Source organism: Dermacentor andersoni, chromosome 1, assembly GCF_023375885.2.
Source record: "Dermacentor andersoni chromosome 1, qqDerAnde1_hic_scaffold, whole genome shotgun sequence".
Classification (NCBI taxonomy): domain Eukaryota; kingdom Metazoa; phylum Arthropoda; class Arachnida; order Ixodida; family Ixodidae; genus Dermacentor; species Dermacentor andersoni.
The window spans coordinates 46274182-46300229 of record NC_092814.1 but is presented as its reverse complement, the minus strand read 5'-3'; the positions used below and the strand labels follow the sequence as shown (position 1 = coordinate 46300229).

At 44.2% G+C, this 26048-nt stretch overlaps 1 protein-coding gene and 1 long non-coding RNA gene across 3 annotated transcripts in view; one reads left to right on the top strand and one right to left on the bottom strand.

Annotated features, from left to right (window-relative positions):
- The window catches only part of LOC129380455 (uncharacterized), a 142070-nt gene that overhangs the window by 24635 nt on the left and 91387 nt on the right, over positions 1-26048 (top strand). The gene's annotated exons all lie outside the window — the stretch shown is intronic.
- LOC129387699 (uncharacterized) lies at positions 7624-11081 on the bottom strand. Its single transcript, XR_011892150.1, has 2 exons — positions 10691-11081; positions 7624-8478 (listed from the first exon to the last, which is right to left on the bottom strand). It is a non-coding gene; the product is annotated as an uncharacterized lncRNA (long non-coding RNA).

Sequence of the window (26048 nt, the reverse complement as noted above, 5' to 3'; positions counted from 1 at the left end):
TTTGATTACTTAAAGAAAGACGTGTTTCCTTTCTGCCTTTTCGCCTCGCTCTGCTCGCCTCGCAGCACGGCCTCGGTACGCCACACTTTTGGTGTCCGTACCGCAGCGCGCTGATTGCTGCTCACGCGATGTTCTTGTCAGGGCGCCTCTGGATGAGGCCGCTCCTCTCCTGCGTTTTGCGTTTCAATCGATGGTGCGTACTCGGCCGCTTTCGCCGAACGCGCCTGTCTCATCTGACGCCGACGTCGACAACAGGCACTTCGCAGCCGCCATGTTAAAGCCGACTCGTTACATCGCGTCGGTTCGATGCCCATCACGTACGCGCTTGTCGAGGGCACGCCCCCGTCGGGCTCGTTGGCTCGGCCGATTGACGAACAAGGTGTGGCTCCTGTACAAAAGAAGGCGTGTGAAAAGCTGATATTCATAGCTAGACGTGCTGTCGTTCAATTCGCGTCGTAACCATTTGTGAATTCATCGCCTTGTTCTGGACCAGTTTACACCATTTTATGTGGCAAATGTGATCGAGTGAATAGCTTGTAAATTACCCTTGCTTCACTATTCAGAACCTAAGTTTCGCTCCTCTAAGCAGATATCGGCTAGATTTAAACTGGTGACTCTGCAGAGAAAATCCGTTCACAATGTCCATCTGAGAAGGATGTGAATTTCTGTTGGAGGCCGTATTCTTGAGCAGATAACCTCACGAAATTGGCTTCAACGTTTGTTTGACCGTAACGTCCAAAGTGAGGTGAAAATGAGGTGAGGTTGGTGATTGCGGGACATACCGTGAATGAGGTCAATAATTTTGACCTCGACCTGAGGCATGAATTGAGGTTGAGCGAGGGCAAACGTTCGGTGCATTCGATTTGTGGGATCTAAGTTTTCCGCAACTGCTGAGGTGCAGCCTAGTTGTAATTCTGGAGCGGATTAACGTAAGCTTTCAATTCGCGCAATTATATTCCTTTTATTCATGTCATCCACTTCCGACGACCAGTAATAACGTAGGCGGAGTGCAGTTCAGACCACTGACGAAGTGCGAAAAGGAAAATAATTAGAACATTATCCCGCGCCCTTCGCAGCATCACTTCCGAAGGTACGAAATCCGCGCCTCTCTCCGCCGACAAGCTGCATTAAACACGGCTGGAAGTGTGGGGCGCGCGTAACCCTCCCTCAGCCCACCGTCTCGGCAACCCTGCGCCTTCTGTGGCGTCTTCAAATTATCCTAGCTCTTCACACCTTGCCCTGCGAATACGTGTTTCCTTCGACTCTTTTCACCACCTCCAGCCCTCTACCGCTCCATGCATGTCCCCACTTTCACTGGAATAGATTTTGTCGCTCGTTCCCCCACCTATTGTTAGTATCCATGACCATTTTGGCATATTCCATGGCTTGTACAATGTAAGGAGTTCTTCCGATAGATCTTATGTCATTCTTATCATCCACCATTCCCGACTGGCTGATCCCTATAATAACATGGGCGGAGAGCCGCTCAGACCACCGACGAAGTGCGAAGAATCACATTGGAATAGAATCGTTACATTATCCCGGTCCACATTTCCCCCCTACACTGCAGTAAACTTTTAGGTCCCTACTCCTGCTTGTAGGATCTTGGTCTTTGTTGACCGCATGCAGGTAACTACTAATATGACTCCGCAGGCCCCGCATGATACGACTTGCTCGCTTTTTCCTGGTGAGCCGCATTCCAAGAACCGAGGAGGATCTTCGTTTCCAACGGTTCAACTAATTCATACCTGCCACTAGCTATAGTCGGATACAACTCAAGTCTGCAGTGAAGCCCTGCCTGCGCCCTCATAACCGCCAGCCACTGTTCCTCCGTGAGGCTGCAAATAGTTCGGACTTAAAATTTTCCCTGTTGCCTAAATAAGGCGGTAACCAGACAAATAAAATTATAAGCGCGTAATTTTGTACGTTTTCACTCGTCTATTATAGTGGCACGGTGAAAGCCTGATTCTTTATTGAACTGAAATAAAGCGCATGCTTCGCAGCAACTATTTATTGTCAAGTTTCACTTCAGTTGGCAGTAAAGTTTCGTGAGTAAAACGAGGTCAGCAGTGAAATGAACTGTGCCGCCGACTTTTGAAGAGTGAAAGGCTCAGACTTCATACACTTTGTCCGTGTCTCTTGCACACCTCGTCACTTCCGCCGATGAAAAGCCTCTTCAAGAACAGTAGACGCTCCGGAGGTATCATGTACGACGCCATTTTGAAATGGTCGCATGACGACGACTTTGTTTGCTTCTGTGATTGGCTGGCGGAGTAACAATCCCGCGCGGTCAAAGTCAAAGTCAAAGTGGAGTTTATTCCATGTGCCTTGGTTGCCAATTGCGGTTTTTTTTTTAATTGTATCCTACTATACCGAAAATTTCACCTGCTCGGTTAATACAATTTCTTGAAAAGTCCGATGGGCGCTGCAATATTAGAAACTGGACTGCCGCAGACACCTGCTAATCCGCCGTGGTTGCTTAGTGGCTTTGGCGTATAGCGCTGCTAAGCACGAAGTCGCGGAATCAAATGCCGGCCGCGGCGCCCGCATTTCGATGGTGGCGAAATGCAAAAACGACCGTGTCCAAGCTTTTGGTGCCCGTTAACCCGCTCCAATCATCCAACGCGCCGTGTACTAATCGTACTTCACACTAAAGTGATAGTACCGCTGAAGGTGATCGTTAGAGAACACGCCACTACTTAACAAACGTTTTTTACAAAGCATTGTAGGTTTTGAATCCCCAAGTATCATAAATGTTTGCTAATAAACTTCTAAGATATTTACATCACATATTGCAATTTATAAATTGTAGGCTGTGAATGGTGAAGTCACATCCAATTGGAACAAATTCTGAGAATGGCTCCTGTTTCGAAATACGCGTTCCCAAAGTCTGCAACGAAATGCGTTCGTGTTCCAGTAACTTTTGAGCTTCAATGCATAAAAGGGCGTTTGGTTAGAAAAGTAAGTGGAACAATAGTGCATTTTCAAGGCAAGTTTGACTGCGCTTATCTAAAAACTGGTGTCCAAAATTCGTTCAAGTGGATGTGCCTTGTGAAATCACTGGCTTCAATTCGTGTATTACAATATGTGCGCTAAAATAATTAGTTGAAAAGTTAAATATTGAACTTTTGTAATTATTTAATTATGCGTATTGATTCCTAGTGCAAGTAATGTATACCTGCTTGAGTATTCCAGCTCAACAAGTATACTTGTGCGAAGTGTCACAGGTGATATGAAAAAATTATGTTAATGTAACCTTAAAACAAAACACCGGGTATATATAAAATATGTTGTGCATAATCAAATAAAAAAAACTAAAAGACGTGTACACATAATGTCGCCCCAACGGGTATCCTTATGCATAAATGATGATGTATGGCGTTTAATGGCGGAAGGGCCAGCTACAGCCAAAGAGCGCCAGGACGTATGGTAATGAATTGTGTAATATGCATGGAACGATCAAATTTAGTTGCAAATGTAGATGTGATGTGGCTGTGAAGAGGCCTAAAAACGGGTCACTGTAAACTGCGTACAGGCGTATCTACCGGGGGAGCAAGGGGGGGGGCATTGCTCCCCCCCCCCCCCGCTCTCAGAAGTAGGGGAAAAGCAAGCCATTTTCCCTCTACTTTTGAAAGCCGAAAATACGGCACATGGAGTCCCTACCGAGATCACTCGAGTCTAAAGAAAGTCGCTTGAAGCCCTCATAATGAGGGTCTGGCCTCTCCACCAGCTCACGCGGAGCCTCGGTCACATCGGTTCTTCAGCGCACTCATCACCGGTATGTATATAGCCCACATGGTCTACTCGGTTCCAGCTGGCATATTTCGCCAGCTCTGCAAGTCTGCAGTATAGTCTTTCAAGTCTTTATCTAAGCATTGATTCGGGCTGCTTGGTCTGTCAATAGTGCAAGTGAACCTCAATAATGTAATTGAGGTCAATAATGTAATTGAGGTTCCCTGTACTTTCAAGACTGCTTTCATTTATTTGGCCATGAAAGTGTTCTCGCGGTGAAACTGAGGCAGCACGAAGCGTTCGCTTCTCGCTGCCAGCGCTCTACATCACGCCAGCGTTATGGGAGCGAGTGCTCGTGGTTATCGAGTGAGATGTGTTTCTAATTTGTGTGTGTGTGCATGACACCATGCTTGCCATAGGCGCACCCACCGGTTCGGGGGGAGGCATGCCCCTCACCCCCCCCCCCTACACACAGTCAGAAGTGGAAAGGAAAAGTAATTCATTTGCCCTCCCCCCCTTACACACACACTTCTGATAGCGGCCACTGTCGGCTGCACACTGACAAATAAAGCAAAAGAACAGCTGATGCCAACTTTTCTCTCAAAATTGCGCCCACATAGGTACGATTTGTTCATTACGTATCCCCTGCTTGGGCAGCTAGGATTGTTTTTCGGGCGTCGCCGCCACGTGCTGTAGCAGATGACGCTCGGCTGGCCACACTAAGTAGCTAAGGGTTACCGCACTTCGAGGTGCGATACGCCTGCGGGACGTGCCTTGCAAGCCTGCATTGCTGAGAAATATGTCGCTGGGGAGTCGAAAACAACCTTATTCTACCATCCCTTGCATTAACCTGTGTTTTCTTGGGGCCGTCTAACCTAACCATCTTTGAAAACACACGATCGGATTTTCTTTTTATAATTTACCGGTATTTAATCAGTGTAGCTATTTTAGTGATTTTGTCGCTAGATTTAGTGACTTTATTGTCTGTTTTCAGCAAAGTTCTTTATTTAGCAATCAGCGACATCTTTATTCACTTGAATGGACAATTGAGTTAGAAAGGCTGCTTGAAGAATGGCTTCCTAGAACGCCGTCTAACATTCAAAAAGTAGATGTAAGCAGCCGAAACTCGCTGTGCGATGAATGGGCTCCGTGACCGTGATGAACCAATAGTTACCTTTACATTGGTGGCCTTCCCATTTTGATTGGGCTTCACAGCACAATGGTCATCATCGCCTTCACATTGCGCTCACAAAATTTCAGTTTATTTATTATTTGCAAAACCTATTTGAATGTGCTTAAACGGTGCGGGTTCAGTGGTGTCACCTAATCCATTCAATTGGTAGACGTGCGCAAGCGTGTCAGAGAGCTAGCTAATTTACCAAAACCAAAGGAATAGATTTTGTGTTCAGATTTAGAGCACAACAGCTGTATAAGACATATCGACTGGGTAAAACAAACGTACATATCGGAACGGCTCAGCTCGTTCCCGCACGTCAGAACAAATCACTTCCGTATTCTCACTGCTTTGGGATCAATCAGTAGTTCAAAGCGGCTTCCAGGTAGATAAAAGGCGCACATGTGTTATTTAAACTGTACAAAGCTCGCGTAACTGTCATCGCCGTGTTAACAACACGTGGCGAAGCGCGTTTCGCAGAACCTAGTTCTTCTACCACGAACGTCGAGAAGCACAATAAATTTCGGGATAATATGCAGTCTATATGCTAGGAAAACTACTTTGCTTGCGTTCTTTTGAATTGTGGTGTATTTGTAACCTTCCAATCTCAAGGTAATTAAAAACTTAAGCTCTCATAATTCGTTATGTAAACATTAGAGGTAGGCGATCGAATACCGACTTTTTCGAATCGAATATGAATAGTCAGTATCGAATATAGAATAGAATGTCGATGATACAAACGCAGACGCGCATATTTTCGGTATAATTAGGAACACGCTTGCACTGAATGTACAGTCAACTGTCACGCACAATTAGGATCGTCCTAAACACGCGATCACTACAACCTTCGTGAACTGCACGAATAGCCGCTCCGCACCTTTGGAGCCTGGTGACAAAGAAGCTTTCCAAGAATGGCATGCTGCTGTAGGAACAATGCTTCAAAAACTCAAAATAAATATAGTTGTTAAAAAATATCAGAAAATATGAAAAAGGAAAAGAAAAAGCTAATAAGGTGTTTGTCTGGCCAAGACATAATAAAGGACATGTTACAAGGAAAACATCACTGGTTGTAACGTAAAAAGATAAAACTGCTGCATAGCTAGACTGCAAGAAAGACTAATTGACGGTCCAGAAGCAAGAATAGCCGGTTGTCATGTGTTGGCCGAAGAGAAGGCGAACCGAGGGGCCCGGTTTGTAAGAACGCGCGCACATATTTGTTAGCAAGAACCATACGTTCAAAGCTGTGAGAAGCAACAACCACGGTAGAAGAATGCGCCGTCGCTGACGATGGCTGCTCCTTTGCGGCTTTCAACGCACGCGCGCGCGCTCCGAAGGCTTGTGCTCCTCCGCGCGTACACCCTTAGCTGGGTAACCCTTAGTATAGGTGCACAAATTCGCATTTATAAGGTACATTGTAACTAATATATTATAAGTTACATTGTAACTAATACAAAATATAAGGTACATTGTAACCAATATAAAATAAAAGGTACATTGTTACCCTTGAAAAATATGCAGCTTTAGAGGTTACGCTGTACACCCTTAGCTAGGTAACCCTTAGTATAGGTGCACGAATTCGCATTTATAAGGTACATTGTAACTAATATATTATAAGTTACATTGTAACTAATACAAAATATAAGGTACGTTGTAACCATTATATTACAAGGTACATTGTTACCCTTGAAAAATATGCAGCTTTAGAGGTTACGCAGTAGTCCTTTATTTTCTAAAAGCAAATGTAACCTCTAAAGGATGTGTTAAATTTAGGGGTTACTTCAGTAACTTATACGGATATTTTCTTCTTGATTGCATTCTATTTTTATAGCCAAATTAGAAAATTTGCACTGTTCCACTACAAGATATTGCCATCTCGAATTGGGGCGATATTGTCATGCCTGCCAGCTGGCTATGTTCTCACCTCAGATTATAGTTATGCTGGTGTTTAAATTGTGGGACTATAAAAGAAGAGACTTTCACTGTCAATGCATTTCATTAAAGCTTTAAATAGAGCATGTAATTTGCTCGGGTTGGTATCGACCCAAAAATTTTTATTCAGTCCCATAATTCAAACTTCTACATGACAATCTGTGGCGAGAAGAAATCAGAGGCAACTGACAGGCATCACAATGTTGGCCCCATTCGAGATGCAGAACATTTTCAATCATGACGCCATGATAGATTTTATAGGTTAGCTATAACAATACAGCGCAATCACAATAAAGACATCTGAATAATAGCCGAAGTAACCCCTAAATTTAACATAGCCTTTGGGGGACAGTTCCTGCTTGACTGCCAATATAACTCAGCTGTAAGTTTCTAACATATACTGCCTCTGAGTTAATGTCCCTCTAAAATATGTGGAAGCCAAAAATACCTTCAGTTCCTAGAGTATTACATACTTGTGCAGAAAAGCCACTATTTATTAAAAATGCATCTTCCAAAGGCACAAAATTACTTGAAGTACACTCAATGAAGAAAAACACTTGGGGAAGCAACATATGCATGAGTATTGTAGATTGGCCATAATAATTTAGTTCAGGTGAGCAAAAGCATACTGCAAAGCGCTGCTGGCAATAATATTGTGACAATGAGTTGTTTTAATGTAGTTGAAGGCAATGTCATTATTTCACTTCCTAACTATGCACCTAGCCTTTGTAATGAGCTGTTCCGTTTAATATTCTGTGAATGTTCTCGAAAAATAAGTTGGAGTACTCTCAGGTACGAAATTCTTTATTACAAGTTTTTTGTTCAACAAGGTCTGATACAAAAATACCATCCATGAGACCTCCCATATACAGTCATTGAAGCACAACTGTGTGAAATGACAAACATCAGAATTGATGCTATTTAATAACTGCAATACTAGATTTCTGCACAGGCACAGAGATATACACCGATCTGCTCACTGAGCAAAGAGCAAATAGAGTGCATTACATTTTGCAAAACAACCATCTGCGTGGGTGAGTTAAATGCTTAAGCTATGTTTATAAGAAATTCTGAGGCCTATGAATACACAAATGAAATAAAATTAACCAGCCTTCACCACAAGGGAGAGGAACAAATGACTAGAGCAAGTAAATGCACTGCTTGTGACTAGAAGTAAACAATGTATGACGTGAAAAAAACAGCTGCTTATGGTGTAAGCTCCTCCCACCTTTGGAGCTAACCAACCGCATTGAAGTAAATCACACACTATGTTGTTTTTTTTCTTTCACTTCAGAGTTGGTGAAAAACATGGAAAGCAGCGCGAACAGCACTACTCCCTAGATTACATTTTTACTGCTTAGGAGCGCAAAGAGACGTTTCAGACGGGTAGAAAGCAGTCCTTTCACTAGCTTGTCTCCTGGCAGCACAACTTTTTGCACGAGAGCAAGCATTTGGTAAAATGCAAATGGATATTCTAGGTTCTTAACATAATATGCCAAAAGGCAAAAAATAAGTGCCCGTTGTATTTCAGACTTGGAGACAGTGATGACTTCGGCTTGGCTGCCAGCAAAAATACATATCTTGTCAGGAGCGCAGTGAATGTGAGGTGCTGTTACTTGGAGCTCATCAGCTGGCAATGCCATCTATGAAAAGAAATTAAAGATGACATAAACCACTGCCCGAAATTTATTTATGTAGTTTAGAACACGGCATGCATGTCGCATTTTCCCACATAATAAAACAAAGAGATGTACTAACAAGGGCAAAAGGAGAGAAGTCAGCTAGGAAAGCTGGCACTAGTAAACCGGGCAGGTGTGTTACTCACAGTCAACATGCATTGACTGTGCCTTAGTTTGGATTTCCTAACTCACTGAAAACAACTAACGCTGAAAACTCGCACCTGTAGCCTAGTGTAGGTTGAGCCACTTCCCCTGCGTTGTTTTCTTAATTGTTCGCATCTCTTACCAAAGTTTTCGCGGAAGAAATATCTCCACAAAAATAATGAATAAATTGCCTTCCTATCTGTTTAAAAAATTTTATTCAGCCCAGGATATAAGCAGAACTTATTCATCTTCTGACATCTGTAGCCCATTATTTTAATGCTCGTAAATGAAAGGCAAGAAGAGGTCACACAACAAGCAACACAATGCACAAGATCTTCTCCCACGGCATAGATGTAAACCACATATCGGCACCATAAATGGCATATTAACCAATATATATATATATATATATATATATATATGTCGGGCTGGTACTGGCAGTATAATAAAGAAAAAAGATGGTACGCCACATTGTTATTGCACAGTACATCTTCCGAACGTTTCGCTTTGACAAAAGGCTGGTCCACCAGTCAAAATGTACGTCGCACTTTTTTTTTTCTTTATACGCACTCATGTTCACTATACTGACGTCACTACATATAAACGATCTGTCCAGACCAACATTACTTGCAAGAAAACCTAAGCAACAACTATTACTATTAGAGCAAATTAAATCAATTTCATTTGATGCACATTAGGACACATGATTGTATCTGAGAGCTGATGAGAATCGTCGTAAAAAAGCAGGGCTGTTCAAGCAGCAGTACTTTCATATCGAATTCAAGTATAATAGAAAGATGAGCCCTGAATATAGAATCAAATCCATTATATATGCATGAACTAAAGTAAAGTGCGTAAATTGAGATTTTCTGTCATTTGGTTTCAAAGTTGTTGCAGTTGTCAGGATGACAAGCAACTTCAAAGAGAGGCACTAACTCAAATTCCTTTCATTTCTCAGGACACCTGCACTGTACCAGCATACCTCAGCTTATTCTGGAATATTGTGGTCACTTTGGTCTACGTCTGCATTCTTTTCAGCAAAGATGCATCCCAACGACACCACACGAGCGGTAAATATCTCTGAACGGCAAACCGGCCTCCAGTGACGAAAAACGTCTGCCGCGCGAGAGGTGTCTAATGTAGACGGAAATTCGGCCGGCGCACCGTCCGCCGCCACAGCCACCTTGCCGCCTCACGACCGACGGGACAATCGACAACCGCGAAGCTGCGCGCCTCCGCCACCGGCAACGCAAACGTCGGCTACAGCTTCTGTTCCACGCAAATCCCCGCAAAATAATTTCCACTACATAAAGTGATGCGTACATTGTACATGTTACGCAAAACAATATCCACTGTCAAACGTTAAACACGAACGAGAGCACGGATACCTGTACAGCTCATCTGCACTGCACGGCTCCCGACGGCAGACGACGGGCGCGGCTGTGCTCGCATCACTGCCAACGTCGCCGCTAATATTAGCGTATTTTCTGCATTGCGTATAATTATTGCGAAGAGCGACAGCAACGGTATGAAATATAGCGGCTTGTGAGCGTCGGTGATTCATTCCGAAGCGCCATAAGCCTTCGCTTCGACGTGAACTGGAAAAGGCCTAGCGACGATATCGGCGCCGCCGAGCGATGAGCGGCGGTAAGGCTGCCGACGTTGCCAGAACGACCACTCTTCGGTCGCTACTTCGCTGTACGGATGCGACAGAAATGGGTCCCGGTAACATCATATGATCACATCCTATCTACGGCAAGTAAATCTCGCCGTTCGCGAGGAAAGCCGCCGTCGAACGGCGGCCCGCGAACGGCGCGCGGCGGCCTGCCGTGCCGGTAACGTGGACGAGCCTTAAAGTGTCGTTTTTGAGCGTGGAAGAAACACGGATGCATTTCCGCGCAAATTGCTGCTTACCCCTCTGCTTTCTCTCTCTTTTTTTTTTTTTGCACTTCCCTGACATATAATGAAAGAAAAGCTGCAGCCTAGCTATATGCTGAATACAGAGAAACCAGTACAATGCAAGAACACTTACCAAGTTCGTCTATTTTCCCATGCGATCCGGGGCTGTGGTCGCAGTAGTCACAGCGAATGTTCGCCGAAATGAGGACACTGAAGTGCTCACAGTCACAAAATGGCTCTTTGCAGCGGCCGCGCATTATCCCAAACAAGTCTCTGTTGGTCACTGCCATTGCCACTGACAAAATTGGCGCCGAAACTAGCAACAAAACGCACATACACAACTCACAACGCCATGTTTGCAACTACTTCCCGTCATGCAATGCTAAAACTATATACGGAAACGCGGAGAGATGACATAAAAACATGGCCGCTACTTCTGTACTGAAGTACAGTAACTGAAGCACGATTCGGACATTCTGATCCGGCTGCACATATTCAAACGAAAACAGGTTCGTTGAGGGTAAAACAAAAACACAAACTTATGTACATAGTGCGCTCTTGGAAACAATGCTGCTGCATTGAACAGAATTATTCTTTATAGCTATCATGGTGGTAGAACTTCAGCCAACTGTACTTTTCATCTGTCTACACGGCTCCGTGGTAATGGAGCGGCTGTATGCGGCTTTTCCGTGATGGGTTTGCTGCGCTGACATGCATTGGCGCGTTGCGTCAACCCTGTTGCTGCTGCACAATATAAGGAAATGTGGCGTGTTGCAGACGTTGACCCGTACCGTTGCTGAGTGCACAAAAAATAATGGGAGAAACGTGCCAAACGTTTTAATGATTGCGTTTTGTTTGCTCCGAATTCGCACCTCGGCTGCAGAGATTGTTTGCTAAAATGCTCAGTTAATATATCTTCCGTTGGGGCAACACTCATTAATTTCTTTGGACGCTTTCTAGGCAACGACGCATTGCGCTGGATGGCTGTAATATGAGGAAAATGTTCGTACATTAGTCTGCGATTGAGCTTGCTGCACCCATGCACCCAACCAAGTTCGCACTGAGTAAACACGGCAAAAGGCCCTTCCAGGTTCCTACCATATAATAATTACAACCATGCTTCTTTTTTCTCGCCTCATGAAAAAGGCAGAAGTGCCAGAGGAGCATTATTTTATCATGTTATAAGCTAAACGTATGTCAAAAGGGCTCCCCAATCCGTGAATGTGAGACCCATAAGAAACAACAAAAACACTTGCGGCGGCATGTGTCGGCAGCGGCATGCGACGGCAACGAGATTGATTTCTGCAGGACACATGTAGGGTCTGTGAAAAGCGCTAATTGTATATAATACTGGCTCAGTCGATGGTTGTACTTCCGGAATCGTCATTATTCTTGCAGAGCGTTCTTTTCCCGCGGCCTACTTCCGATATGCGGCTCTGCCGGCTCAATGAGTAATTTGCTCTCAGTCAAAATTTGCGACTGAACACCCGTACAAGTGCTTATCAAGTGGATCAACCATGTGTGCACGCAGGTAACTTATCCTGCGCTTTGTTAATGTGTAAATTGCGAACTTCCCCTCCCTATATAATGTCTCCGTGGGGTCTCGGTTAAGGGTTACTAAAATTCTATAGGTTACAATATAGAGGTTACATGCTGGCAGCAGATCAATGTAACTAATAAGCAGCACCCGTCTCACTCAGTTTCGTCATTGTAACCCTTAGCATGAGCAATATAATGAAAACATCAAAAGGACGGGCGAAGTAACCGTCATTTTATTCGTTACTCATGTTTATAGGTATACTTATAGGTTACCGAGATTAGAGTGTAGTTACGACCGTTCCGACTTTCGGCGTCCTGTGCAGCGCCAAGGCGCGGCTACTCCGAACAGAAAAACAGCGCGGACACACATTGCGCGGGATATTTCGAATCTGACTGCAGAAATAATCCTACTGAAATTGTCGCAGCGGCCGACTGCCTTGTTGGTCACGGCTGAGTTATTCTTTTCTCTATTTGGCTCGTCTCAGATATGGGTGTATTTGAACACTCCCAATTTCCCGTACGCCACCGTTATTCCTTGAAAACCCCCATTTTACAACCGCAATTCCCCTTCAAATGGGGTCGGGGGTATAATAATGGTTCTAGCTTATTTTACTTCTCGTGGGAGTACTCATCTTAAGCTAGGGGGAAAAAATGGCATATCAACTGTTAAAATGCCCATATGGGCTCATTTGTGTTTACAGTGTATGAAACCAGCAGATAATTAAGAAAAGGAAAGCATAGTGGAAATCATTTGTGGTGTTTAACTGAAGCGTAAAAAATTTAAAACTAAAGGAAAATGGAGGAAAAAAAACAACTTGCTGATGGTGAGAGCCGAACTCACATCTTCCGCATTACGCATGTGTTGCACTTCCGATTGTGCTGCGGCGACGACGGCAGTTCCCACGTCCATGCAGTCTCAGTCATTTATGTATTCGTACAAGACCTAACCCAAGGTGTGTTAACCAGCGCCACACTTCCACCGCAAAACCGAAAACTAAGCTTGCATTACCGATCCTGTTTCTGCATTGCGTCAGAAACTTTGTCGCAGTTTTAGTTCTGATAAATATAATTTACGATACTTTGTTCAGTAAGTGGAGAACAGTAACCCGACTTTAACAATCTGTTATTGCCAAATATTTGGTTAGTTTTGATATTCGGAAATACCGAATAGTTCATTTTCGAAGAAAAATCAAATGTTACACACCAATTATTCGTACTCGAAACTTGGAAGATTCGCCCACTCTATAGAAATACATTAGTAAAGCCAAAGCCCTCTATACCTTGCTCGTAAATTCACTATTTTTCTTCAGCTGCACGAACATTAGACCAACATGACACGTCTAGGTAAATGATCTACTTCACGTTGGCTTACATCAAAGTGTCTCAGAACACCTACGTTCTTAAAATCCACTTGATAGTTACAGCGACAGTTTTAGTGACTATTTTGTCTCACTTTGGCGACGCGCTTCAGAAAATATTGGCAACACTAGACTGTTATGGTTCGTAATATGCGATCGAAGACCACATCTGTAGATGACAAAGATAACTTTCACTGACGCGATTTCAGTCTTTTTTTATTCCTATGGAAAGCGGGTAATCCGCAAGGAAGGCGATCTTCACAGCACGTGCCACTTGAGCCCGCTCTCAGTATGCTTCGGCCAGTCATGAGCGTGCACTTTTGTATAAACTCCATTGAATATTTTACAATAAATGAACAAGTCAATAACACAATAAATAAAAGTAGTGTCATTGTTTATTGGTTTGTGGCCGCTAAATCAGCGTCTAGCTAACCCCCCTCCCACCCGCGCTACACACCGGCTCGTTCCGCTCTCCTTGGCCCTCCCTGTCAGGCTTTGTGGCAAAGCATATGCGAAAGCAAACGTGTACTGCAGAGAAGCCAAAGGGGAAACTACGTACAGGTCTATATTAGCTTCCGTTGTTGGAGTGGGCCGTCCGTGCCGACGGGAAAGCGGCGGCAGAGCGATCAATAGGCGGCACGTAGTGCAAAGATCACTTTCCAATCCGCAAACTCTCTTCTCTCTCTCTCTCTCTCTCTCTCCACACGCACACACACACACACACACACACACACACACATCTGGATGATCCAGTTCTTTTAAAATCTCACAAAAAGAACAAACGAATGTACTAAACGTATTTTTCGCCGACGTTTCGGCCGGTGTCCGGCTTTCGTCGCTGAAATCACTCTATCTCTTTATATATATATATATATATATATATATATATATATATATATCTTGGCTTCCTACTTTCTGCCGATCCAGGCATAGTGCATGATGTAAAAGTGATAGGTAGGGTAAAGCGCAGTGATCATAGGTTAGTGAGGGACAGGATTCACCTCAATTTGAAGAGAGAAAGAGTAAAATTGGTCAAGAAGAAACAGGTCAACCCAGACGCAGTAAGGGTAAAAGCAGACAAATTCAGGCTGGTACTTGCAAACAAATATGCAGCCTTAGAACAGAGAGATGAAGATGACAAAGAGGCAATAAATGAAACCAAAACTAGGCTGGCTTCAGAGGCAGCAATTGAAGTGGGAGGCAAGGCACCAAGGCAACCAGTAGGCAAGCTCCCCCAAGTAACAAAGTACCTAATAAAGAAACGACAAAGAATGAAAGTGTCCAACGCAAGAGATAAGACGGAATTCGCTGAACTGTCAAAACTGATCAACAAAGCGAAAATAACTGATATTATAAATTTTAACGTGAGAAAAACTTAAGAAGCCGTAAAAAATGGACGCAGCCTGAAATCAGTGAGAAGGAAACTTGGCATAGGACCAACCAAGATGTATGCACTGAAAGATAATCAGGGTAATATCATCAGCAATCTCGAAGGTATAAAAAAAGCAGCGGAAGAATTCTATACTGACCTGTACGTACCCAGAGGGCTCGGGAGTACTCTATTCGAAACAATAATAAACAGTATTCAGAAACTCCTCCTATAACTAGAGATGAGGTCAGAAGAGCCTTGCAAGGCGTGAAACGAGAAAAAACGGCAGGAGAAGATGGAATAACAGTCGATTTAATCAAAGATGGAGGAGACATAATGTTAGGAAAACTGGCGGCTCTCTGTACGAAGTGTCATCGACTGCAAGGGTCCCAGAAAACTGGAAGAATGCAAACATTATACTAATCCACAAAAAGGGCGACGTTAAAGAACTGAAAAATTATAGGCCCCATTGGCTTACTCCCAGTATTATACAAAATATTTACCAAAATAACCGCCAATAGAATAAGGGCAACATTGGACTTTAGTCAACCAAGGGAACAGGCTGGCTTCAGGAAAGGATACTCCACAATGGATCACATCCATGTCATTAATCAGGTTATCGAGAAATCCGCAGACTACAATAAGCCTCTCTATATGGCTTTCATAGATTACTAAAAGGTATTTGATTCAGTAGAGATACCAGCAGTCACAGAGGCATCACGTAATCAAGGAGTACAGACCGCTTAAGTAAATACCTTGGAAAATGTTTACAGAGGTTCCACAGCTACCTTAACTCTACACAAGAAAAGTAGGAAGATACATGTAAAGAAAGGGGTCAGGCAAGGAGACACAATATCTCCAATGCTATTCACTGCGTGCTTGGAAGAAGTATTCAAGCTATTAAACTGGGAAGGCTTAGGAGTAAGGATCGACGGCCAATATCTCGGCAACCTTCGGTTTGCCGATGACATTGTTCTATTCAGCAATACTGCAGACTAGATACAACAAATGATTGAGGACCTTAACATAGAGAGTGCAAAAGTGGGGTTAAATATTAATATGCAGAAGACAAAGATAATGATGAATAGCCGGGTAAAGGAACAAGAGTTCAGAATCGCCGTCAGCCTCTAGAATCTGTGAAGGAGTACGTTTACCTAGGTCAATTAATCACAGGGAACCTTGATCATGAAAAGGACATTCATAGAAGAAAAATAATAGGTTGTATCGCATACGGCAGACATTGTCAGCTCCTGACCGGAAGCTTACCATAATCATTGGAAAGAAAGGTGTGTAATCAGCGCATTTTACGTGCGCTGATATGGGGCAGAACTTGAGACTGACAAAGAAGCTTGAGAACACGCTAAGGACCGCGTAAAGAGCGATGGAAAGAAGAATGCTAGGCATAAAGTTAAGAGACAGAAAAAGAGCGGTTTGGATCAGAGAGCAAACGGGTATAGCCGATATTCTAATTGACATTAAGAGAAAAAAATGGAGCTTGGCAGGTCATGTAATGCGCAGGTTAGGTAACCGTTGGCCCATGAAGGTTACAGAATAGGTACCAAGAGAAGGGAAGCGCAGTCGAGGACGGCAGAAGACTAGATGGGGCGATGAAATTAGGAAATTCGCGGGCGCTAGTTGGAAGCGGTTGGATATATATATATATATATATATATATATATATATTCTCCAACTACCCCGGGCATGTGCTAATTGTGGCCATGTCCCTGCAAACTTCTTCATCTCATCCGCCCACCTAACTTTCTGCCGCCCCCTGCTACGCTTCCCTTCCCTTGGAATCCAGTCCGTAACCCTTAATGACCATCGGTTATCTTTCCTGCTCATTACATGTCCTGCCCATGCCCATTTCTTTTTCTTGATTTCAACTAAGATGTCATTAACTCGCGTTTGTTCCCTCACCCAATCTGCTCTTTTCTTATCCCTTAACATTACGCCCATCATTCTTCTTTCCATAGCTCGTTGCGTCGTCCTCAATTTAAGTAGAACCCTTTTCGTAAGCCTTCAGGTTTCTGCACTGGTAAGACAGCTGTTATACACTTTTCTCTTGAGGGATAATGGCAACGTGCTGTTCATGATCTCAGAACGCCTGCCAAACGCACCCCAGCCCATTCTTATTCTTCTGATTATTTCAGTCTCATGATCCGGATCTGCGGTCACTACCTGTCCTAAGTAGATGTATTCCCTTACATCTTCCAGTGCCTCGCTACCTATCGTAAACTGCTGTTGTCTTCCGAGACTGTTAAAAATTACTTTAGTTTTCTGCAGATTAATTTTTAGACCCACCCTTCTGCTTTGCCTCTCCAGGTCAGAGAGCATGCATTGCAATTGGTCTCCTGAGTTACTAAGCAAGGCAATATCATCAGCGAATCGCAAGTTGCTAAGGTATTCTCCGTTAACTCTTATCCCCAATTCTTCCCAAACCATATCTCTGAATACCTTCTGTAAACACGCTGTGAATAGCATTGGAGAGATCGTATCTCCCTGCCTGACGCCTTTCTTTATTGGGATTTTGTTGCTTTCTTTATGGAGGACTACGGTGGCTGTGCAGCCGCTATAGATATCTTTCAGTATTTTTACATACGGCTCATCTACACCCTGATTCCGTAATGCCTCCATGACTGCTAAGGTTTCGACTGAATCAAACGCTTTCTCGTAATCAATGAAAGCTATATATAAGGGTTGGTTGCACATTTCTCTATCACCTGATTGACAGTGTTAATATGGTCTATTGTTGAGTAACCTTTACGGAATCCTGCCTGGTCCTTTGGTTGACAGAAGTCTAAGGTGTTCCTGATTCTATTTGCGAGTACCTTAGTAAATACTTTGTAGGCAACGGACAGTAAGCTGATCGGTCTATAATTTTTCAAGTCTCTGGCGTCCCCTTTCTTATGGATTAGGATTATGTTCGCGTTTTTCCAAGATTCCGGTACGCCCGAGGTCATGAGGCATTGCGTATACAGGGTGGCCAGTTTTTCTAGAACAGTCTGCCCAGATTGCCGGCTTTGTCTCTTAACGCATACATCTGATTCTTGCCAATTCCTAGTTTCTTCTTCCCTGCTTTTAGGCTTCCTCCGTTCCTGAGAGCATGTTCAATTCTATCCAAATTGTACCTCCTTATGTCAGCTGTCTTACGCTTGTTGATTAACTTCGAAAGTTCTGCCAGTTCTATTCTATCTGTAGGGTTAGAGGCTTTCATAGATTGGCGTTTCTTGATCAGATCTTTCGTCTCCTGCGATAGCTTACTGGTATCCTGTCTAACGGAGTTACCACCGACTTCTATTGCACAATCCTTAATGATGCCCATAAGATTGTCGTTCATTGTTTCAACACTAAGGTCGTCTTCCTGAGTTAAAGCCGAATACCTGTTCTGTAGCTTGATCTGCAATTCCTCTATTTTCCCTCTTACCGCTAACTCATTGATCGGCTTCTTATGTACCAGTTTCTTCCGTTCCCTCCTCAAGTCTAGGCTAATTCGAGTTCTTACCATCCTATGGTCACTTCAGCGCACCTTGCCGAGCACGTCCACATCTTGTATGATGCCAGGGTTAGCGCAGAGTATAAGGTCTATTTCATTTCTAGTCTCGTCATTCGGGCTCCTCCACGTCCACTTTCGGCTATCCCGCTTGCGAAAGAAGGTGTTCATTATCCGCATATTATTCTGTTCTGCAAAGTCTACTAATAACTCTCCCCTGCTATTCCTAGTGCCTATGCCATATTCTCCCACTGACTTGTCTCCAGCCTGCTTCTTGCCTACCTTTGCATTGAAATCGCCCATCAGTATAGTGTATTTTGTTTTGACTTTACCTATCGCCGATTCCACGTCTTCATAAAAGCTTTCGACTTCCTGGTCATCATGACTGGATGTAGGGGCGTAGACCTGTACGACCTTCAATTTGTACCTCTTGTTAAGTTTCACAACAAGACCTGCCACCCTCTCGTTAATGCTATAGAATTCCTGTATGTTACCAGCTACATTCTTATTAATCAGGAATCCGACTTCCAGTTCTCGTCTCTCGGCTAAGCCTTGGTAGCACAGGAAGTGCCCGCTTTTTAGCACTTTATATGCTTCATTTGTCCTCCTGACTTCACTGCGCCCTATTATATCCCATTTACTGCCCTCTAATTTCTCCAATAGCACTGCTAGACTCGCCTCACTAGATAACGTTCTAGCGTTAAACCTTACCAAGTTCAGATTCCAATGGCGACCTGTCCGGATCCACGGATTCTTAACACCCTCTGCTGCGTCACAGGTCTGACCGCCGCCGTGGTCAGTTGCTTCGCAGCTGCTGGGGACTGAGGGCCGGCGTTTGATTGTTGTATTCATATAGGAGGTTGTGGCCAAGTACTGCACCAGGGTGGCCAATCCTGCTCTGGTGAGGGAGTGTGTTACCGGTTCTGGTCACCGGGATCAGGCCGCACTCCAGGCCTGTTTATGCAATTTTATCAACAATTTTATCAGCAATTTTATCTCGTCTGCCCACTTAGACAACTTATTTAAGCCAAGCTGTACTTGTCGCTCACAGACACTTAGATTACGTGATCTGTAACCTATCTGGATGTCATCCGCATATACAGAATAAAACATAGTACGTGGTATGACAATGTGGAGCGAATTCATTTTTGACAATAAAAAGAGTGCAGCTCAGCCCACCACCTTGTGGAACACCAGCCTCTTGCATAAAATGACGATACAGAACGTTACCATCTCTAACACGGAACGTGCGATGGGAGAGGTAACTCTGAATCACATTCAATAAGTTGCCTCGGACTCCCATTCCAGACAGATCGCGGAAGATTCCAAAGCGCCAAGTAATTGTCTCGTACGCTTTCTCCATATCTAAAATTACTGACAAGAAAAACTGTTTGTGCACAAAGGCATCACGGATATTTGTCTCGATGCGGACAAGGTGATCTGTTGTGCATCTACCTTCCCTAAAACCGCACTGTCGACTGTTATAGACACACCGCTGGACGATGCAACACCGTCGTCTCGGTTTTTCCGGAAAATATCGTATTGCCGGAGAAAGTCTGTTTGCGTAGATTTAAGATATATGTCTCCTGAACACATAGCACCTTTGGAGTGTATTTGTGTAAAAGTTATTTAATGTCATCGAGGTTGTGGATAAGACCTCTCATGTTCCAGCGTAATATTTGTGTGTGTGTATATATATATATATATATATATATATATATATATATATATATATATATATATATATTGCTTGGCCATAGGTATGACTTGCTGTTGAATTGAAACCACGTAATTACTCGTCTCTTCATTAAAGATCATAATTCATGATTCCTCTGTACTAAACTGGAGGCCTAGATTTGTCGCTGCGTTTTCATATATATTCGCAAGTGTCTGTAAATCGCTATTGTCCGCTAGTAGAACTATGTCGTCCGCATAGATGCGCCCAGTGAGCTTCTGTTGCACCATACATGTCCATTACGCATTGTTACGATCGGCCAGCGGAGGTACTGACCTTCTAGCCACTCGTGCACCACTGCGACGAATCGCTTCGTGAAGCTCACAATGCGTCCCCCTCGGACGGACCTGCGGCGACAGGGGGGGGCGAGACATGCTTGGAGGATCCAGTGTTGTTTGTTGGTACACTGTCGCATTCACGGACGATGGAAGCAAGAAACTCCTGGAAAAGAATGTTCTACGACGTTTCCTCACGGACTCCGGTAGCCGACACGGTCGTTTGACAAACGCTCCAGCTAACTGTTGGGTCATCCCAGGAACCAAGACGCACCAGCTTCAGACAAGCGTGACAATTCCCGTCTATGAAGCTCCCCTCCTTTCTGTGTGTTCAGTGAACAAATGTGTGGGAGTGTGAAATTGTGTGAACCCTCGCCCTCAACGCGGATCCTTCGATGACTTTGGACGCTCCGATTGGACGAAGGTGGGGACGGCAGTTTTTCCTGGCCTGAGGACCTATAGGGAGGACAGAGGGGACGTTTTCGGCTCCTCAGGGCTTCAATTCAATCATGCTAGAGTGATTATACTTAACGTTCTCCACTCTTCATGTAAATATTGTAAATAAAGCCAGAACTCCTCGTTCTCGATGAGAACGTGTTCCTCCCTTCAAAAACGCCCTTGGCGTGGATAAGTCGGACGACGGCATGCGTCAGCTACCCCTTTTGACATGCCCGACCCCAACTCTTACAGCATGTAGGTTATATCAAACCCTAATTCGATGTTTTCCCATCGTTTTTCTATGCCCTTAACATAAAGCGTGAACAACAATGGAAAGAAAGGAGATCTTCTTGCTTCAGTCCTTGGTGAATTCCCACTACTTCATTAGCTTGTCTACCTTCCCATACAACTTGTACTCGGTTGTCTCTCTCTCTCTCTCTCTCTCTCTCTCTCTCTCTCTCTCTATATATATATATATATATATATATATATATATATATATATATATATATATATATATATATATATATAGTGTCGCGTCGTATCCTCGCAAATCTCATTAAACTGGCTTCCTCTCTTAAGTGCACGCACGTTTAGCAATAGACCGTTTTTGCGCAAGGTATTAGATAACTAGTAGACCACAGCCTAACTTTACTAGCATTCTATGCTCTTCATTTACTCTATCCTACGCAGTGAAGAAATGTCAGAGCAGTACAGCGGTAACCCGATCTTTCGTGCTCTTTCACTTCAACAAAATACGTATTGTTTCTTGAAAAAGTTAATTATTTACATCTACTCAATCAGTTGCGTGTATTCACGAAGAACTGCATGGTAAACCGAGAGGTAAAACCGTCGACCGCCAGCGACAACTTTGAAATGTGACCTTGAGTATATGGGGAGCCTGTCCTTATGCTTTTTGAATAGCAATGTTGCAATCTGGGCACGTTGGTATTCCATTTTTTAAGAACTGTACAAGCGCAAGGAAAACACGGACAAAAAAAAAAGAATAAGAAGGCACACATACACACGCATTTTATTAATAAATGAACAAGAACAATTGAAGAGAACACGAACGGACGAATGAATGGCAACTGGATGTTACCGTTATTGTGGGGCAACGTCTGCCAATCACGCTAGAAAGCGCCAATCAATCAATGATTGAGGAGGTCACGGTTTTAAGAAACGCTCATGGCGAAGCCGTTTCACGGTGGGGACAACAAAATCTCGCCGCCTGTCAAGCCGCACCACGCAGTCCGCTATAGGTCTAATCCGTTTAGCGTCCAGCCCTGGACGCGCCATATATTATGCGAGCCGCAGGCTTGTAGAACAGTATATACGGAATGTTCCAGGACACTATTTCCTGCCAAATCGAGCGGAGTCACCGTCGTCACCACGCTTAGTGTCGATTGCTCCTGTCGTCGTCTGCTCAGAGTGTACACGTGCGTGTACACACTGATGTACGCGGCGTTGGTTGCTCGTTATTGCTGTTCCGTTGTTGCGGCGCGCTCATAATTATTTGTCGGCCCTTTTTTCGACGATGAACTGCAGCCTTTCGTCTTCAGCTACTGCGTCTGCGCTGTAATACTGCGTTTGTTTGTTCAGCGTGTACTGTGTGTTCAGTTGCTCGTTCCGTTAGTCACAGACATTACAATTTTGTTGCTGCTCAGGTCTCCGCTTAACGCTGCAGTGCGTTAACAATGCGATGCGTCAATGCATGCACTATAGCAGCATTGACCCAAAATACGATCTGGAAGGTCTGATTAGAAGGGCGGACAACATTGGCGATGAAAACAAAGTTACGTAGTCTTGTGCTGCTGTGCTGACCTTCGCAGGATAACTTTAAACCGAATTACTTCCATCGTGACACAGCTCACCCCTGCAAGTTAGTCGGCTCAGCGTAACCCTTTCTCTCTTTGCTCCTGCCATCGGTAGCGAGCACATTTTCCAGCGTCCAGCGATAAGAATTAGCGCTATAAAAACAGGTGACAAGCTTTGCTTAGATCACCGTTTTCAATATACTTTGATCTGTAAGCGCGTCATACGTATTTAAAACTAAAACTGGAAAGTTGAGAAGTTCAGGCTGGCTGTTACTTGACCGAATAAGTACGAGGGCGAATCAGAAAGTCTTTGCCTCTATTTTTTTATTAGCCAAAATAAGGTACATGTACAAATATACACACTATATTCTACGTACCTTACACCGCTTTTCCACATAGTCCCCACACCGGTTCAGACATTTGTCCCATCGCAATCATAAATTTTAGATGTCCCCGTGGTAGAATTCGGTCTTCCCTAACGCTCATTGTCATGCAAGTCTTCACAGCCTTTTGCGTACTCACCGCACCACCACCTCGCACTTCTCAAAGCGCGACTCCTTTCCCCCATACGTGGGCTGAATTTCCCTGTGTATTTCGATGGGCATTCGTTCCTTGCTCCATAGAAAATGAATCACACTTCGTTGCTCGTACGCCGTGAACGAGTGAAGCACAACCGCCACCTTCAACAATATTCAATAACTGACAGCAGCGCCGTGCCGCGGAGATACCGGCAGATAAGGCCGGGCCGGCCCAGAAAGGCCCACTGCTGCGAATGGATATGTTGTCTTCACATTTAAAGCCGTTATTTGGCTAAAAAACAATCAATTCCCTTCCACTCTATGAAGAAAAATGACCAGCGAAGCTGTGTATGTGGGCCCCTTAATGACGAGCTGCACCTCCGCCGTGGGTCGACCCGGTATTGCACTATCTTCGGGGTCGGCCCACGTATGGAGAGTGCTTAACGCCTGCTTAATACCTGCTTCACCTCCGCCGCGAGTCGGCCCGGCATTGCACTATCTTCGAGACCGGCTCACGTATGGGGATTTCTTAAAGCCTGCATCACCTCCGCCGCGGGTCGGCCCGGTATTGCACTGTCTTCGGGATCGGCCCATCAGTGGTGTAGCCAGAAATTTCATTCGGGGAAGGGGGGAGGGGGCTCACGTTGCAGCTTGGCCTCCTCCTTACAGAATTCGCCGATGGATCAAATAAATGAATAATAACTGCATTGTCATCGCCGAAGATGCTGTAAATGACTTCTTGAACGCTACGCACTGTCCAGACAAGTAAAATATGTATTTTTTAATAAAAGAATATACTCGTATGTCCCAAAAGTTGTGCCCGAAATAACTGACATCAATGCTTCCATGTTTTTGTCTATTTAATAAGTAAAGCAAATATTACACAAACTTTAGAAATATATCAGTTTGAAACCAGCGAAGCAGTGCATGCTGCTGATATGAAAAATGTAAAGACCATGAAATGAACAAGTTGAGGACAAATATTTTAAATGAAACTTCGTCATTCAAGAACCTTGTTTACATTTTTGAACATATGCAACAGCCAGGGAAAAATCTCAGTGACACTTTCCTTTGTTCCAATGTATTGCGCAGGATCTGTCAGCGGTCGTGTATTGCAATTGCACCAAAATTATAGTCTCAACAGACAGCATATATAAAAAGCAGCAGTTTTGCAAAATATACGAGGGCGAGGCAAATCAAAGTGAGCCAATGCGAATATATGAAAAACGGGGTACTTTATTTAAAAGTAGCCTCCATGAGCATTTAGACATTTGTCCCACTGACTAACGAGTCCCGTGATTGCCGTCTCATTGAACTCCTTGGGTTGCTGCTTAAAAAAGTCTGTAACTGACTTTTTCACGTCATCATCCGGCACAAATCAGGTTCCCTTGAGCTGTTTTTTTTTTTCAATTGCCCCAAACTGTGGAAGTCCCAAGGCGACAGGTCAGGGCTGTATGGCGAATATTGCAGCGTTTCCAACTTGAACTCGGCCAGTTTTGTATTAACCACATCAGCGACGTGGGGACGGGCATTGTCGTGGAGCAAGATGACCCCATTCGCCAATTTTCCACGTCGTTTGTTCTTGATTGCGACACGCAGCCGATCCGGCATTTCACAATACCGGAAACGATTGATAGACTCTCCAGGTTTAGCAAATTCGATCAGAAATGGCCCCTGACCATAGAAAAAAAGTCAACAACACCTTTCCGGCGGAAATGACGACCTTTGCTTTCTTTGGAGGTGGTGAATTCGAATGTTTCCACTGTAAGCTTTGCCATCGTGTTTCAGGCTCGTAGTAATGGCACCATGATTCGTCCTCGGTCACAATTGCAGACAGAAAGTCGTCACCCCCATTGTGATAGCGGTTCAGATGAGTCAAGGCAGCGCCGAACCTCTCCCTCTTCTGGCAGCGGTTCAACATCTTGGGCATCCATTGCGCACACAAGAGTCGATAACCGAGATGTTCATGAATTATCGTGTGAACCGAACCGTGACTGATGTTGCTCTGCCAATTCATCGATGCTTATCCTCCGTTCTTGTCTTATCAGCTCATCAACCTTTGAAATTGTGTTGGGGGTGATTGAAATTGTTGACGGTGGCTTTGGCCCGGTCTTGGATCGTCTTTGCAACTTTCACGTCCTTTTTTGAACCGTTTGCTTCAACGCTTCACAGTGGCCAATGAAATGAAAAGTTCATTGTAGAAGGCAGCCATACGGCTATAGTAATTTCTTTTTGGGAGACACCTTCAGCTGTCAAAAACCCCACGACACCACGCTGTCCAACTTTTTGAGCGTCCATTATGTCACGTGACCATGTTCAACCCAGTGTATGAGAGCATTAAAGAACATTTATCCTCCCACCTGCGTGTCACGTTTGTAAATGAGAAATGTCTGTGTACTACGCGCATGCCTCGCAGATAATGAACCGAACCATTATTGCGCGGGGTGATCGAGTTGGCTCACTTTCATTTCAATCACCCTCGTACATTAGAAATGCGAAGATACAGCTTGATAAAGGGCTAAAGAGTGTCACTGGAAACAAAGTTCACGACAACGTGTACAACCCGCCGTGGTTGCTCAGTGGCTATGGTGTTGGGCTGCTGAGCACGAGGTCGTGGGATCGAATCCCGGCCACGGCGGCCGCATTTCGATGGGGGCGAAATGCGAAAACACCCGTGTGCTCAGATTTAGGTGCACGTTAAAGAACCCCAGGTGGCCAAATTTCCGGAGTCCTCCACTACGGCGTGCCTCATAATCAGAAAGTTGTTTTGGCACGTAAAACCCCATAATATAACAACGTGTACACAAAACCTCGCAACAAGAAATTTGAATGTACGTATAAGTCTCCAATAAATCTAGATATCTAAGCAAAAGTCACTATATATAATGCGTCAAACAAGGCAAATAAACATGCTGCGCAATCACAGAATCCTAAGGCACGCCACCTCCCCCC